At 37.4% G+C, this 15,343-nt stretch overlaps 1 protein-coding gene and 1 long non-coding RNA gene across 4 annotated transcripts in view; both read left to right on the top strand.

Annotated features, from left to right (window-relative positions):
* LOC100893134 (galactosylceramide sulfotransferase) overlaps nt 1-15,343 on the top strand; it is a 58,968-nt gene that overhangs the window by 26,246 nt on the left and 17,379 nt on the right. The window lies entirely within an intron of this gene.
* LOC115925170 lies at nt 10,395-13,516 on the top strand. Its single transcript, XR_004064579.1, has 3 exons — nt 10,395-10,449; nt 11,242-11,372; nt 13,030-13,516. It is a non-coding gene; the product is annotated as an uncharacterized LOC115925170 (long non-coding RNA).

The raw sequence follows: 15,343 nt of genomic DNA, 5'->3' as shown, positions 1-15,343 counted from the left end.
TCAAGAACCACTGGAGATTTAAACTTCAAACTTAGTGATAGTGTGTATCACTATAGGAAAACAATCTGATTAGATTTTGGAGCACGTATGTCAAAGGTCAAGGGTCACAGAGGTCAACTTATGAAATTCCATACATTGAGATTGTTATCATGATATCTCAAGAACCACTGGAGATTTAAACTTCAAACTTAATGATAGTGTGTATCACCATAGGAAGACAATCTGATTAGATTTTGGAGCACGTAGGTCAAAGGTCAAAGGCCACAGCGCACATTATGAATGCAAAAACAGCTTGTGATCGCGTTATCTCAAGAACCGATTCATGGATTCATGCCAAAATTAGCTCATGTTTGTTACTTGCAGAGCCAATGAACTGAGTAGATTCTTGGTTCATAAGGTCAAAGGTCAAAGGTCATGGGCCCATTATGTATGCAAAAATAGCTTGTGAACGCATTCTCATTAGAACTGACAGATGGATTACTATTTAACTCAGAACATCTTGCAGAGCCAATGAACTGAGTAGATTTTATGGTCATGAGGTCAAAGATCAAAGGGTCATATGTATATGAGAAATTGCTTGTAATCACAATATTCTGAGAACCTGTCAATGGATTACCATTGAACGTGAATTCAATTTTTTTTTCTGTTTTGGTTTGTAAAATTGCTCTATAACGGAGGCATCATTTTCGACTGCGCGCAGTCGAATTCCATCTAGTTAATACTTTATTTGTGACACTTGCGGGTCACTAATTGGCGTGGGGTCAATACGTAGAGTTGCGTAGTGTTGCGTAACAACTACGCTGGCCTACGTTACTATATGCTGAGGGACGGAAAGGGGTACGCAAGATGAACGAAAACAATTCAACCTGTTTAATTTTTTTCGCCAGCCTACGCATAACCTACGCAGGGACTATTTCCCCATTAATACGCAGCCTAATTTCTGCGTAGTCGGTACGCCACAATACGGAACTCTACGCAGTTCCAATGGCTTAAAGAATAACTACCGGTACAGTTGGATCGTTTTTTAAATTTTTATATAAGGCCAAATTAAAAAAAAAACATGTTTAGCTTCCTGTTTTTTCGAAAAATGGGAAGGAGGAGGCCCTTTTTTTTTCTTTTTCTTTTCTTTCAAAATGGCCGCTCCGTACATTTTTCCTGACATTCGGCTATTTTTCAAGATGGCGGCCGACAATTTTTTTTTTTCTTTTTTAAAATCAGAAATACATTTTAGCAGTGCTTTTCATGTTTTTTTTCTTTCAAAAAAAAAAAAATAAATCAACTCAGCTCTCAATTAACATAAGAAAAAGAGGATCATGGGGGACCAATGGTCACCGATTAGGCATTGTTTTCTATATAGAGGGAGCAAGTAGATACAAGTTGTACAATGGGGCTTTAATACTAATGTTTCTAAGCGCAAGAAAAAGAAGAAAGGAAAAGGAAGGAAAAGTGAGAGACATACCAAAGAAACATGTTATAAATATTGAATTACAAGTAAACGGCAAAAAAAGTAAAAATCTTTGAGTGACCGGTTTTACATTACTCGTTTTCCCCAATAGACTGTAGTGTTATGAAAACCGTTTGGCAAACGGTTTTCAAAATTTGTAATTCCAATCATAAATATCTTGAGGCGATCGGCTAGTAAAATTCATGGGGTTTCTTACTGACCTAAAGGTTTATAAATTATAATTATCATTGCAGCATGAGCTAAATCCAGAATTTTGTTTCAGTATCTGAGACAAAGTTACCGGATCCCTTTAAGGGTTTGATGTTCTCAATATTTAATGATGTTCTCAATATTAAATGATGCTGATACTCTGATGGTTAGCACACTTTTGGTAGTCTGCAGGTTCAGACTTCAAAGACAGTTTGACACTTGGAACATTTTTTTCACAAGACCTTGCTCTGGCATACATGTAACTAAATCAGTCAGTCTCAAGTTAGCTGAGTGCTACAGTACAGCAACTAGCCCCGTGTCCACACACAACAAATTCATTGTATAATGTACTCGTTTCGGGATAGTTATACAATGAAATTTTGTGTGTGGACGCTTTATTAACAACACGTCTTATAACGAAGCATTGTATAATGAAACGTGGGTCTTGGCATCGTTTTAAATTAGAACTCGATAAAGAATCACGGAATGTGTTGTGTGTGGACATAACTAGTATAACTAGTCGAACTATAGAACGGTATTACTGGGCGGGGCTTAACGTGACTGTGTGCGAAAGGAGACCTGACCTCTCTTTTCCGCTTCTGTTTCATGACCGCAGTAGCAAACTGCGCACCTATACAACGTTTCGCTGTAGAGTTTCGGGACTACTTTCTTGTGTGTGTGGACGCTCTGCAATTTATATGTTGATTTTTTAAACAACGTTTCTTTATAGAGTTTCGGGATAAAAAAAATTCTGTCTGGACACGTTGTTCATGTATTAAAGCCCGTCTGTACTAGTTTGGACAGGGAGATTAGACCACCTTGCAAGGTCACTGACAGGTGGTTATCCCATCAAATCGGCTCTCAATTAACATGAGACAAAGGGGCTCATGGGGGACCAACAGGCACCGATTACGGTAGGCATTGTTAGGCGCAAGTAGCTATAAGTAGTGCAGTGAGGATTTATACAGACTCACAATACAAGACAATTACAATTAAAGGGGCACACCCCTACTTCACCCCATCCAGGTAGGCCAATTGACTTGTACAGTACATGTAGGCCTGCAGGAATTGTATTTGATGTGATGCTAGCTACCTCATGACGCCTGTCCTCATCAGTTCAAAATTGCCAAATAGCCGCCATTTTGTGATTCAGGAAATTAGCCTGAAGTTACGGATCGCATCTTCATCAGCTCGAAATGTTATATGCATTAAGCCCTGATTCAAGAACACACTCTGTCTTTATGCAATCTAAAAATAGAGTACCAAATCTGTGACATCATAAAAATCTAGATTTAGAATATCTCAACATTTTCTTCATTTCCTGAAAGAGCATCAAAGTATTGGCTGAGATATGACCATATGAATAAATAGATTTCCTATAGGAACTCAGTGTGATTTTGCTGTACATTTAGATAATGAAGTAATTACCTTTTAAAGAATTACTTGAATAGTGCAACTTCACAGTTTAGTCAAACAGTTTATTCCAAGGAAAATTTGTGATGAAATTGATCTCTTTATCACTCTACGTACTGTACATGTATATCATATCATTGAATCTGTATTTAACCCTTTGGGGTCACTCCCCCGCAGACGATGACACGTACATGTATGACCGTTACCACAAATGCAAATAACCCCCTTTCGCGGTCAATTTCAAGGACATTTTGCGAAATTTAACCCCCTTTTTTACGTCAAAACAAAGACAAAATCGACTTTGGAATACCCCTATTTATAAGATTGTAAGGATACTTTCGCAAATTTACCCCTATTTTACCATATTTCAAGGACAAGACTCGGCTCCAAGAATTTTTATTCACGGTTTTCTCTTTTCCCTTTTCCTGACCCCTATTTATCAATTTCAAGGAAACACCTGTGCACCCCTATTTTCTATATTTCGAGGAATATTTTGTCCGCGGACATTGCTTTAAATTGACCCCTTTTTCCGCGATTTTGGTAACGGTCATGCGGTCCGGAAGTCACATCAAGTGACCCCACCGGGGAATTTAACCCTTTCGCGACAATCACTCCACATTTTGTGGTCTGGCTCAATAATTTTTGAATCAGAGCCCTAAAAAAGATACCAGGGGGGTGTTTCACAAAGATCCTAAGTTGAACTTATCTCTAAGTTGGACTTAAAAAATATGGAAAGCCATTAGCATCTTTGAAAATATTTTGTAAAAGTTATTTTGAAAGGCATTCATTGTTTATTGAAATCATTCATATTTTCTATCATCAAGGAGATTTCATGTTCTGGATGTGGAATTAATAAAAAGTCTAAAATACTTGAATTTCTGCTTTTGAATATATTTCATTTAAGGACTCCAATGGCTGTCCATAATTTTTAAGTCCAACTTAGAGTTAAGTTCTACTTAGGATCTTTGTGAAACACCCCCCAGATGGTGAGGTGCACAAGCAGAAAGGGCAAACAATTCAGCACACAACACACCCGTTTTGTTTCGCAACTATATTGCATTTGATGGTAGTAATTCGAAAAAAAGAAAAACAAGTTTTAAAATCCTGAAATCGACAAAAAGTTGAGGGATGAAACCTTTGTCTTTCGATTAAAACTGGCCATTAATTGTATACATTTCAACAGCGTTCCTGCCCATTGTTTTCAGAGACATTGCATTGTATTCATCACCGTAGCGATAAAAGATAATAAAATAATATTGTTGCCAATTTGAAGAATTCTATGTGATCAATTTAGCTCTAGAAAGTCCTGCAACGCCCCCCCCCCCCCTCTCAAAAATTGAAATGGAAGCTCTTATTACCAATAATGTGAAATATTATGTTTTGACTAATACCTGATGATACAAATTTTGCCGGAAAACCACCTTCTAATTGATATATTTGGTAACTTATCATATTGATCATATCGATCCGGCCTGGATAGATATCGCGAATGCACTTCAACATTGAACATTTGGGCATATATTTCTGCTTTCTTGCGAATTTAGGTTGAAGTATTGCCATCTAAACTTCTGAAGTGATATTTAAACAATATTGAATGGATATTTTGCACCCAAAACCACAACTTTATCATTTCTTTACCTTTAAAAGAAGATCGAGACGATAAACTTGATTCAATTTACCTCTCCTACTCTGGTAGCGAGGGGTTCTTTGAGGATATCAATGAGGTATCCACCGACACGTAATAGTCTAGAGACGATATTGATGTGTCAAGTTCATGAATTATAAACCATATGTTAGGATAGAGAGGTTCTCTCATGCATCAGCATTTAGTTTGCAGGCACAAACCCTCGTTAGTCTTAGGGTCTGTTCAGGCTCCAGGGGGGCGTTTCACAAAACTTGTCATCTGTGACAAATGACAATTTGTGTTATAAGCTACTGAAATCCTTGCTTCTGATTGGCTATCAGCAGATTTGTCACTGATATTTGTCATTTGTCATTGAAAAAAGGCTCTGGACATTTACATGTACATGTATATGATTATCATGTAAAGAAACGTTGTATAAAGAATCATCGTACAGAGAAAGGAGACAATGTAGACTAGAAAACATATCATATAAAGAAATGTTGAATATATAAATTAATTTTGAAGAGGCCAATTGACTCGTTCAGACTCCAGGAAATTTTATGTTAAACTTGTTTAAAGCCCCACTGCTCTACTTGTAGCTGCTTATGCCCTCTTTATAGCAAACAATACCTTAATCGGTGCCTGTTGGTCCCCCATGATCCCCTTTTTCTTCAATGTGATGGTTATTTTACCTGACTGCTAAGAAAGCATAAGTGCTTGTACATGTAAGTACGCAACCAGACCCGACGGCTTTAGGTCCTCTCCGAGGGACCTGGTAGTATGCCTTTATGCCTTTACCAAAGGGCACTAGCGCATCGCCTTGGTTTCGAACCTGGGTCACCGGATAACGAGACCACTGCTCTACCAACTGAGCTATCGCGCCTCCTCTTATGTTAATTGAGAGCTGATTTGATGAGATAACCACCTGTCAGTGACCTTGTAGGGAGGTCTAATCCCCCCTGGCCAAACTAGTGCAGATGGGCTTTATAGAAACGCTAGAAAACGACATATATTAAGAAACGTTGAATATAGAAGCTAATTTTGAAGAGGTCTATTGACTTGACAGCTGGTCAATCATCAGTACTAGTTTGGCCAGGAGGGATTAGACCACCCAGCGTGGTCACTGACAGGTGGCTATCTCATCAACTCCGCTCTCAATTAACATAAGAAAAAGAGGATCATGGGGAACCAACGGGCACCGCTTAGGCATTGTTTTCTATATAGAGGGAGTAAGTAGCTACATGTACAAGTAGTACACTGGGGCTTTAATATATGATGTTCTGATAAATACGATTTTTTAAAATAAAATAAGATATGATTCTTTATCGAATTTTCGTTCAACAACAAAGTTCAAACGACATTCAGATTAGGAATTAGTAATTACTTATTGTATACATGTACATGTAGGTATAGCTTTTGGTAACCTGAACACAGAGTTAGAAAACTGCAATGCAACACCTCTACTGACCACATAACCACTACAGCACCAAAGGGAAAAGAAAGAAAAGAACTACACAGGAGCGATGCATAATGTATGTACATAGCTTTAGACCTCTTGGAAATTAAATCATCATAGGTCTGATGAAGATATAAGAAATGTTTGTTTGTTTGTTTATTTTATTCTAGCACGGTGGCATACTTCAGCCAATAAAAGCAATCACAATTTTACAAAGAAACATACATTGTAGATTAAAGATAAAGACCAGTTATTTAAGTCAGTCAGGAATCCCATGACTTTTACAAGCCAATCGCTTGTTTGATTATCAAGATATTTATGATTGAAATTCAAAATTTCTAAAACCAACCTCTGGTACAATTTTGAATTTATAACAGTCAGCATGCCTCCTTTTTTTATTACTCCAGTCTGAGTGTGCTAAGAGATTTGGCTGTGTCTTCATCCAGTTCTTATAGCTGCAAGAAGATTACGTCCCTTCATTTCTCTCAATCGTTCAGATTTTTATTTTATGATAATTATTCTATTTCAGCTCAAGAAAACACCTGTCGGAATATTTGTCTGATTTCCTTCCCCACCATACGATGTAAAGAATTACTTGTTACTCAATATGGAAATACATGAATGGATTAAGAAGAATCTTAGCTTAAAGCCCCTCTGCATTAGTTTGGCCAGGAGGGATTAGACCTCCCTGCATGGTTACTGACAGGTGGTTATCTCATCAACTCAGCTCTCAATTAACATAAGAAAAAAAGGATCATGGGGGACCAACGGGCACCGCTTACCGGTATGCATTGTTTGCTATATAGAGGGCGCAAGTAGCTATAAGTAGTGCAGTGGGGCTTTAAGGGAGAGGGTAGTATAGGCCTATGTGCATACAGATGAGCTTACTTCTTGTGTATTAAGAGCTAGAGAGGCCTTAACACTGTTTATTATACATGCATACAAGTTAATACCCTTCTGGTTCCAAACTGATGGTTTAGTGGTCAGAATGTCAGAAAAGTCTCTACGAAACTGCTGTCTTTATTTATGAGGCGCCGTTTGTAAAACAATTATATAGACAAATTATATGTTATATAATCATTATTTAACAAATAATAACCATTATTTACATATAATGCAAGAAAATGTACATTTTTATTTGTATATAATTCTTAACACATTTTTATTATTTATAAATAATGACAAAGAACGTTTCATTATTTATATATAATTGCCATTATTTATAAATAATTACAATTCACACTTTCATTATTTATATATAATAAAAAGCGTATTTCAATTATATAATATATAATGAAAAGCACATTTCCATTATATAATATATAATGAAAAGTCATTTCAATTATATAATATATAATGAAAAGCGTATTTCCATTATATAATATATAATGAAAAGCACATTTCCATTATATAATATATAATGAAAAGCGTATTTCCATTATATAATATATAATGAAAAGCACATTCCATTATATAATATATAATGAAAAGCACATTTCAATTATATAATATATAATGAGAGGCGTATTTCCATTATATAATATATAATGAAAAGCACATTTCCATTATATAATATATAATGAACAGCGCATTTCCATTATATAATATATAATGAAAAGCGCATTTCCATTATATATTAAATAACGATTGTGTATGCAAATGTCAATGGTTGGTAACGCCCATAATATGAATATTCATGAGCTTGACTGATATTATTATCCTCTATTCCAGGCACCTTTCCATTTTGTGTTCTTTGTGCATTCTTATCAGAAATCCTACGTGCGGTAAATAAGTCTCTGTATCACCATTCTCCTTCTTATTTGTATGCAGATTTGGTTATAATGATTGATAACTGTAATCATCCTCATTATTTTAATAAGAAATTTTTCTATCTGTGATGGAAGTTTTTATGTAGGCTACGATTGCCTGATCTGAAGACAAGACTTTCGCTGCATGCATATTTAATGTATGACGTCACCCACACAGAGTGAGAGCTCGAGGTTTTCTTTGAAAGTTTGATGGTGAGTACAGCTGTAATTACGTTCAAATCTCGTAAATTGAATCATATTTATAAACATATCTGCTGTAGGTATGAATCTGCTGATTTGTCTGTACATTGTGAAGTGGTTTAAAATGGTTATATCTGATGAATTTAGGAGTTATATACACTCGAACTTTTGATTCGTTATTTATCGTCGTGAGAATATTTCAGCTCGATTGCCATCGTCACTCCTTGATCCTTGGCCCAAACTTTCGGGCGAGACCCTCTCTGAAAATTAGATACGAGTATAGGGTCTATAGGCAGATCACTTCACTAGCGCTAGCTGCATCAATGATCCAAGCTTTTTGTTACTTTTAGGTCCAACTGTTGAAAAACTACTTTCATAGTTGGGTCAGAAGAAAGTTAATAGCTAACACTAAAAAGCATGGTCACAGTTGACATGAGTTGTGAACAAGCGCCAAAATTTGGACCAGATACCGAGATAGTTAGACGAGTACGAGAGTAGAAAATTTGAGGCCTATAGGCCTACAGACCAGTAAATAATTGGACTACCTGTGAACAGGCGCGGATCCAGGATTTCTTAGGGGGAGCCCAAATTTGAAAAAAAATCTGCACCACCCCACTCGATCAAGTAGAGCGTTGTGAAATTGGCGTGGTGTCTAAGGGCAAAGAACGTGCGGGGGTCAAGGGGTGGAACCCCCAGAAGCTCAGGGGTATAGGCATTTAATTGCGGTCAGATGAGCATATTAGCATAACTTATTTGTGACACTGGCAGGACACTAATTGGCGTCACTATTCTTTCTTTCTTTATGAATTTGCCATTGTCCCACAAACGCATTAAAAAGTATAATTTATTAAACATTAAGGAAAAATCTCGGAAAATTATGTCATTTCAGCAACATTTGTAAATCACCGGTAATCACCGGTATCGAATTAGAAATAAACCACGTTTGAATTATATTTGGGGGGCATCTGTTAACCCCCCCCCCCCCCAAGTCCCCTTCCCTATCAGTACGCCAGTGCCCCTCCCCCCCCCCGATCTACACGTAACTGATCTCCCCTACCTTTCTTCTTTCTCTTTTTTTCTTTCCCTTTCTCTCCTATTTCCCTTTCCTTTCCCTTCCTACTCTCTGTTTTAGGTTCGCTAGGGGGAGGCAAGGGCCTTTTGGCCCCCCCCTCCCCGATCCACACATTGTTGGCGGGATTAATCGCAACTGTTATCCCCTTCTTATCTCTCTTTTCTTTTCTTTTTCCTCTTTTTTGTTCCCTTTTAGCTCTCCTCTATCCCTTTCCCTTTCCCTTCCTTCTCCTTTTTTTTTTGGGGGGGGGGGGAAGGGAGGAGGAGGCAAGGGCCTTTGCCCCCCCCCCCCCGAACTACAACTTGTTGGCGGGAAAATTGCAACTGATTTCCCCCTTCTTTTCTTCTTCCTATTTTTTCCTTCTCTTTATCCCCTCTTTACTTTTTTTCTTTCCCTTTTCTTCCTTCTCTTTTATTTTTGAGGGGGAGAGGTTACAGCTGGGAGGCAAGGCTCTTTCGGCCCCCCGATCTCCTTCTTTTCCCCCTTTTCTTTTCCTCTTCCTCTTCTTTCTTTCCCTTTCTCTCCTTTTTCCCTTCTTTTCCTTCTATCTCTCTCTCTCTTTTTATTTTTTGCGGGTGGGGGGGGGGGGGGGCGGCCCCCCTGGATCCGTGCCTGCCTGTGAATGTGATACTCTTAGTCGTACAGAGTCTTATAGCTGTCTAACACATTAAAACAGGATCCCCCCAAATTAGACTACACTGTATACAGGGGTACGTATAGTGGTGCCTGTGTGTTTCTTAAACTCTTTGTTGGCTTAGCCTAATTTGCCTCTGCTCTAGGCTCTATCTTTGAATTTTTGTTTGCTGTAAACACGATTAAGTTTTCTCTGTCATATATAGATCTAGGTCCATATCTATTTTGCGTTTTTTCAATTTGATAGAATGAACAGTTACGAGACATGCATCTAGATCATCTAGAGACTGTAGATCAACTAGATCTGGATCAAGGAATTGAATATAAATTTCAATGTTAGATAATGAAGGAGGGCTTTTTTGGTAAAGAGAAAATCCAAAAGAGAACAGTTAATTCTGCAAATGCTCATCAATGTTTTAATGATCATGCTTATTTCCTTTTATTCTAAGAATTAAACCCCCCCCCTCTCTTTTACAGGAAAATGTACAGAGACTTGTCGCAGTTAATGCAGTACCAAATGCTTGCTTTCTTATGAGTATGTGCTTGAAACAAGAATGTCCTGGAGAAAATAGACCACCACAAGAGAAGGTAAACATATTTACTTTTGATCTAACTTGATCTGTTTAGTTTTTTCAAGTAAAACAAAATTTTGAATAGGTGAGGTCAAGGTCAAACTGAAGGGGATGCAAAGGGCTGGTTTGAGAAGTATGTATTCCCCGGCCCCCCCACTCAGTGTTATTTAGGGTACGCATATGCTCGTTCCCTATTTTTTAAAGCACCCCCTATCTGAGGACTGCCAACATTTTCGAACCCCCCTTTCGCGGGCTTTTCGCGGCCTTTTCCTGCTTTGGAGACCCCCCTAAATCAGGAAAAATGCTCAATGTACCCCCCTAAATTCGGAATAATTTCTCAGGAGTCCAAAGAGATAAGAAAAAAAAAGAAAAAACACCCCTTTTTTGAAGAAATCTCCGGGTGAAAGTCAAATACACCCCTTTTTTTACAATTCTCGGGCCGGACTTTGTCGCACGAAAAGTACCCCTTTACCGGACATTTTGGCAACACGCATGCGGTCATTCCGACCCCTGAGTGAGGGGGCCGGGATGTATTCATGGGATGGCTATGTATGAATCCACATGTCTACTAACACGTTGCTGAAGTGTTTCTCTTTTTAGAATTAACATTTTAAGCTCATGTGCAGGGGGAAAAGGGGGGGGGGGGGGGTCCAATACATGAAAAGGAACGACAAGCAAAAAAACAAAAAACAATTGACCTTCAAATTTTGCTGAAAAAGTAATTGTTAAAGACAACTAAAATATTAAATAGTGCTATTTATTTCAAATTTGGTTAATATTTATTGAATTGTTTATAATTCTGTTCCAGGGATTGAGAAGGAGGGCTTCCTGTTGACAGATCAGGGGGTGCCTTGAGGTTCCACTCTTGATGTTCTGCCCCTTACCTGAAAGCGATGGCCTCTTGTGCCTGACATATTAGGAGCAAAGCACAATGGACTGGTAATTAATAATGAATATTACAATGTTTTTTTTTTAAATCTGGTAAAGAAACAGATAAAGTCATAGCAACTGAGCCTGTCATGGCATTTCGAGTGACCAAACATTTGCTCCTGCAACGACTGCTCAAGGCTTTATTTGTCAAATGTGTAGGGTTAGGCCGAGGGTTGCAATTGGGATTGAGGTTAGGTGTAGGGTAAGGTCTAGTGTTGGATCCCGGGATGAAGTTCAGTATTTGGATAATAGTGTAGGAAATTGATGTTGAGCAAATGTCTTGAGGAACAAGTGTCGTACAATCAGATTTTTCAGGTGCTGGTGGAGCTGTATGTATTGATACTCATCATTGGCAGTTTAAAAATCTTCCTTTGTATTAGTAAACTAAAAATACGCTGATCCCCAGTTTGTGAAACGACCTGCTCTATTGTTTAGTGGTTATGTTGTAACACAAAATGAATTCTTAATCTTAATCCTGGATCCATAGCTAAACGTAATATTAACCCTAAAGCTAATCTAAAACCCTATCACAACTTGAGCAATAACCATATATCTTGATGAAATAAAGCTTGTGTTAAGCATTGGCAGACCCAAAGTCAGGTTATCCTAAATTCCTTTCTACATACTGCTATTGTACAAAGTTGATATTTAAGTACATCCCATTGCAAGTTCTAAAATTTCTGTAAAAACCTTACCCTGCTGCAAGATGATAGTGTTTGAAGTAAGTTGGCTCATAGTAGAGCATGAATTATTACCTGCAATTCTCAACCAATACACCCTTGCCACCTGCAATCCATCTCACTTTCATAATATATTCTTTAAACAACATTAACTGAAGTTCAAAATTTTGATTAGTGATTAAGAAAGGCTACAAAGAATTGTATTCTTTTTTCACACTCGTATAATAGAGGGGGAGGGGGGGGGGGGCAGCCTAGCAGTACAAGATCATATTATCTTATATGATTATATCCTGCAAGTGTGATAAAGAAAAATCACCATATGTTTGTGTACTAAAAGTGAAACAAAAACAAATCACTGGAAACTTTTGGTTGTTAATAACTCAAAAGTTACACTCAAATCAAAACGAGGTTTTCAAAGCTTAAAGTTTAAGGATGTAAATTCTATGCCATTTCTATGAATGCTAATTGCTATTCTTAAAGCCCCACTGTCCTACTTGCTCTCTCTATATAGAAAACTTCCCCAATCGGTGTCTGTTGGTCCCCCATGATCCTCTCTTTCTTATGTTAGTTGAGAACTGAGTTGATGAGATAGCCACCTGTCAGTGACCTGGCTGGGTGGTCTAATCCCTTCTGGCCCAGTAGTATTGACGGTCTTTAAAACAATGATCGGAATGTTTGATTAGATCTTTTACTCAGACATGTAGTATATTAGTAATAAAATACATGTTTGGCAATATGGTATTTCATTTCAGACCATAATGAGATCTGGGATCTCTCGTTGGCACGGAAAATAAGGAATGTACTCCTGTTGAGCAAACAATGAATTTATATAAAACTAATAGCCCTTTGAAGATTACTAGAAGAAGAAAAACAACAAGAAAGAAGAAAAAGAAATATACTTGTGATGTCAGCTTTAGATCTTAAAGTGCTTGTAACAATATTGGATTTTTTTTTCTTCTTTCAATTAACATTTTATTCATGAACAGCTGGCTTATTGGAATTGGTTACAAAGATACAAGTGGACTTGTCTGTAGTAGTTGCTGAAGAGGAGCAGTCAGCACAAGGAGCGTGTGCCTCCAAAACAACGTGGGAACTTCTCCCAAGTTCATCTCAAATCACAAGGCTCTTCAGGAATCAAGATGTAACAATGGAGGTTGAGAAGGAGTTTGCGACCCTCCTGATTTGGACTACTCGCTATATACATTCTCAAACAATGGATTGTAGCACTTCTGCACAAAACTCAACAAGTCATGATTGAGGAAAATGCAACAAATACTCAGTTGAGCATTGATTTATGTGACTGGTATTAGGGTAGGATTCAGCTTGGTAATTTTATATAAACTATGTCCCAAAAGAACCTCATTGGTCCTTATGGTTCCACGCCACAAGCTGCTCCCTCCCCTGTTTCGGTATACCGAACCCAGACTATCAAGGGATCAAATGAATTAAAATCCACACTTGATTACAAATGAATTGATCTTTTGAATATTGACATCATTTCAGGGTGGTTTTGGTTACGGGTTAGTGTGAGCTTTCTGTGCGTAAAATTGAGGGTACTTCGTGCGGAGATCAGTGAATGGATATTTCATGTACAATGCAAGAGAGATGTCCATCTTCATTGGAATTCAGGATGTGAATTCCAATGAAGATGGCTTGTTTATAAGGAGAGAAGCAAGATAGATTGATGTAAACTTAATGACATCAGGGAATGTTTGCCTGTAATGTTTGAATGACACGGATATTGAATAACATGAAGTTAAGTGGAAAGAATGGCATAATATATTCGATTTGTACACCATCCTATTGAATTTTTTGAAGCTAAAACTAATATAATCTAATTAACAGGGTTTTTTTCTCCAATTATCATAACAAGAGAGAAAAACATACTTTTATAATAACTTCCATTATTTCTTTATTTGATCCACGAGACCGAGTAGTCCAGCCCTTGTGAATCTGTATGTTCTCCAGATTTCATTGTCAGGGCCTATTAGGGGGGGGGGGGGGGGGCGGATCTAGCTTTTTGCTAAGGGGGGGGGGGGTTGTCCCTATGACGATGCAGAGCATCGCCCACGAGCCGCATAGCGGCGAGGCGATTAACGCATTTATAAGATGGATTTTTAATTTTTCTTTCTCTCTCGCTGTCTCACTGCATTATAAATTTTTCATTTTCACGACATCAACATCTCTCACCATTAAACAGTTCTCTCATTTCCTTTCCTTTCTCTTTTGCTCTCTCTCTCTCTCTGAAATCTCACGTTCTGTTTCCAGATTTTTTCCACATATGATTCCATTTATCCAACCATATATGCACACTAAAAAGAAAAGATATGAAGGGAATACTGTATATAAGATAATAAACATGTTTAATTTATTCATTTTATTACAACAAACTAATATGTTTACAGATTATAACATTGATGGTCAAATATTAAGCACAAATGACCTCATCTGCTACTTCCATTTGTAGATTACTTTTTTCTTTAAAAATTCAACAAAGCATACTTAGGCTAAATCTGAGCACTGTTTTTTTCTCCAGGGAATGTATTGTATCATGACCTGCACCCTTATTATAAAACACATTATAAAAACATGCTGATTTCTTTAAAAAAAAAAAAATACCTATGACTCAATGATTGCAATTTTTTCCAGAGAAACAATAATACTGTACAATAGTATATAACATCCTTTAGTGTGATGGTTACTCCGTGGTCCACACACGCACCAAGGTATATCAGACTCATAGGCCCATTCCCAAATGTTATAATTATTATCAATAAACAGAAATTGATAAAAGATGACCCCTCCCCAAAACTCTTATATTCCAAAAGTTTGATCTTGTCTGACAGGTGGTAACTTGAGTACTTGACTACATCTTATTTGCCCTATAGACACATACTTAAAATGGATGCCTTGGCAAAGCCTCAGTTTTATAAATGATTGACTTAGACTGCCGATGAACATATTTCTTGTGTATTTATCTACACCATTAACTTTTCTCCACATCATGCTGTCAGATTGAGATGCTTTGGTGTGATATACTTAATGTTTTACATCATGTTTTTAATGAACTCCTACCTTGCTTAGTTATGCAGACATTGGGCCCTTTTTTTAAAACTTGCGATAGCAGTGGAAAGGATGTGCATAAAAGAAGAGGCGGGATATCCATAGTTACTACTACCATGTACTACTACAACATGGGTAAAATTGCATCATTGTATTATACCTTGGTTCCTGGTTACCTCTCCTTGGTAGTTTGAAAACTATGTTTCAGTACCGGTAATCATTGTAATAGTGTTTCTG

The sequence above is a fragment of the Strongylocentrotus purpuratus genome, unplaced genomic scaffold (assembly GCF_000002235.5).
Source record: "Strongylocentrotus purpuratus isolate Spur 01 unplaced genomic scaffold, Spur_5.0 spur5_scaffold_17, whole genome shotgun sequence".
Lineage (NCBI taxonomy): Eukaryota > Metazoa > Echinodermata > Echinoidea > Camarodonta > Strongylocentrotidae > Strongylocentrotus > Strongylocentrotus purpuratus.
The sequence above is the reverse complement of the archived record's forward strand: the minus strand, read 5'-3'. Positions and strand labels throughout refer to the sequence as shown.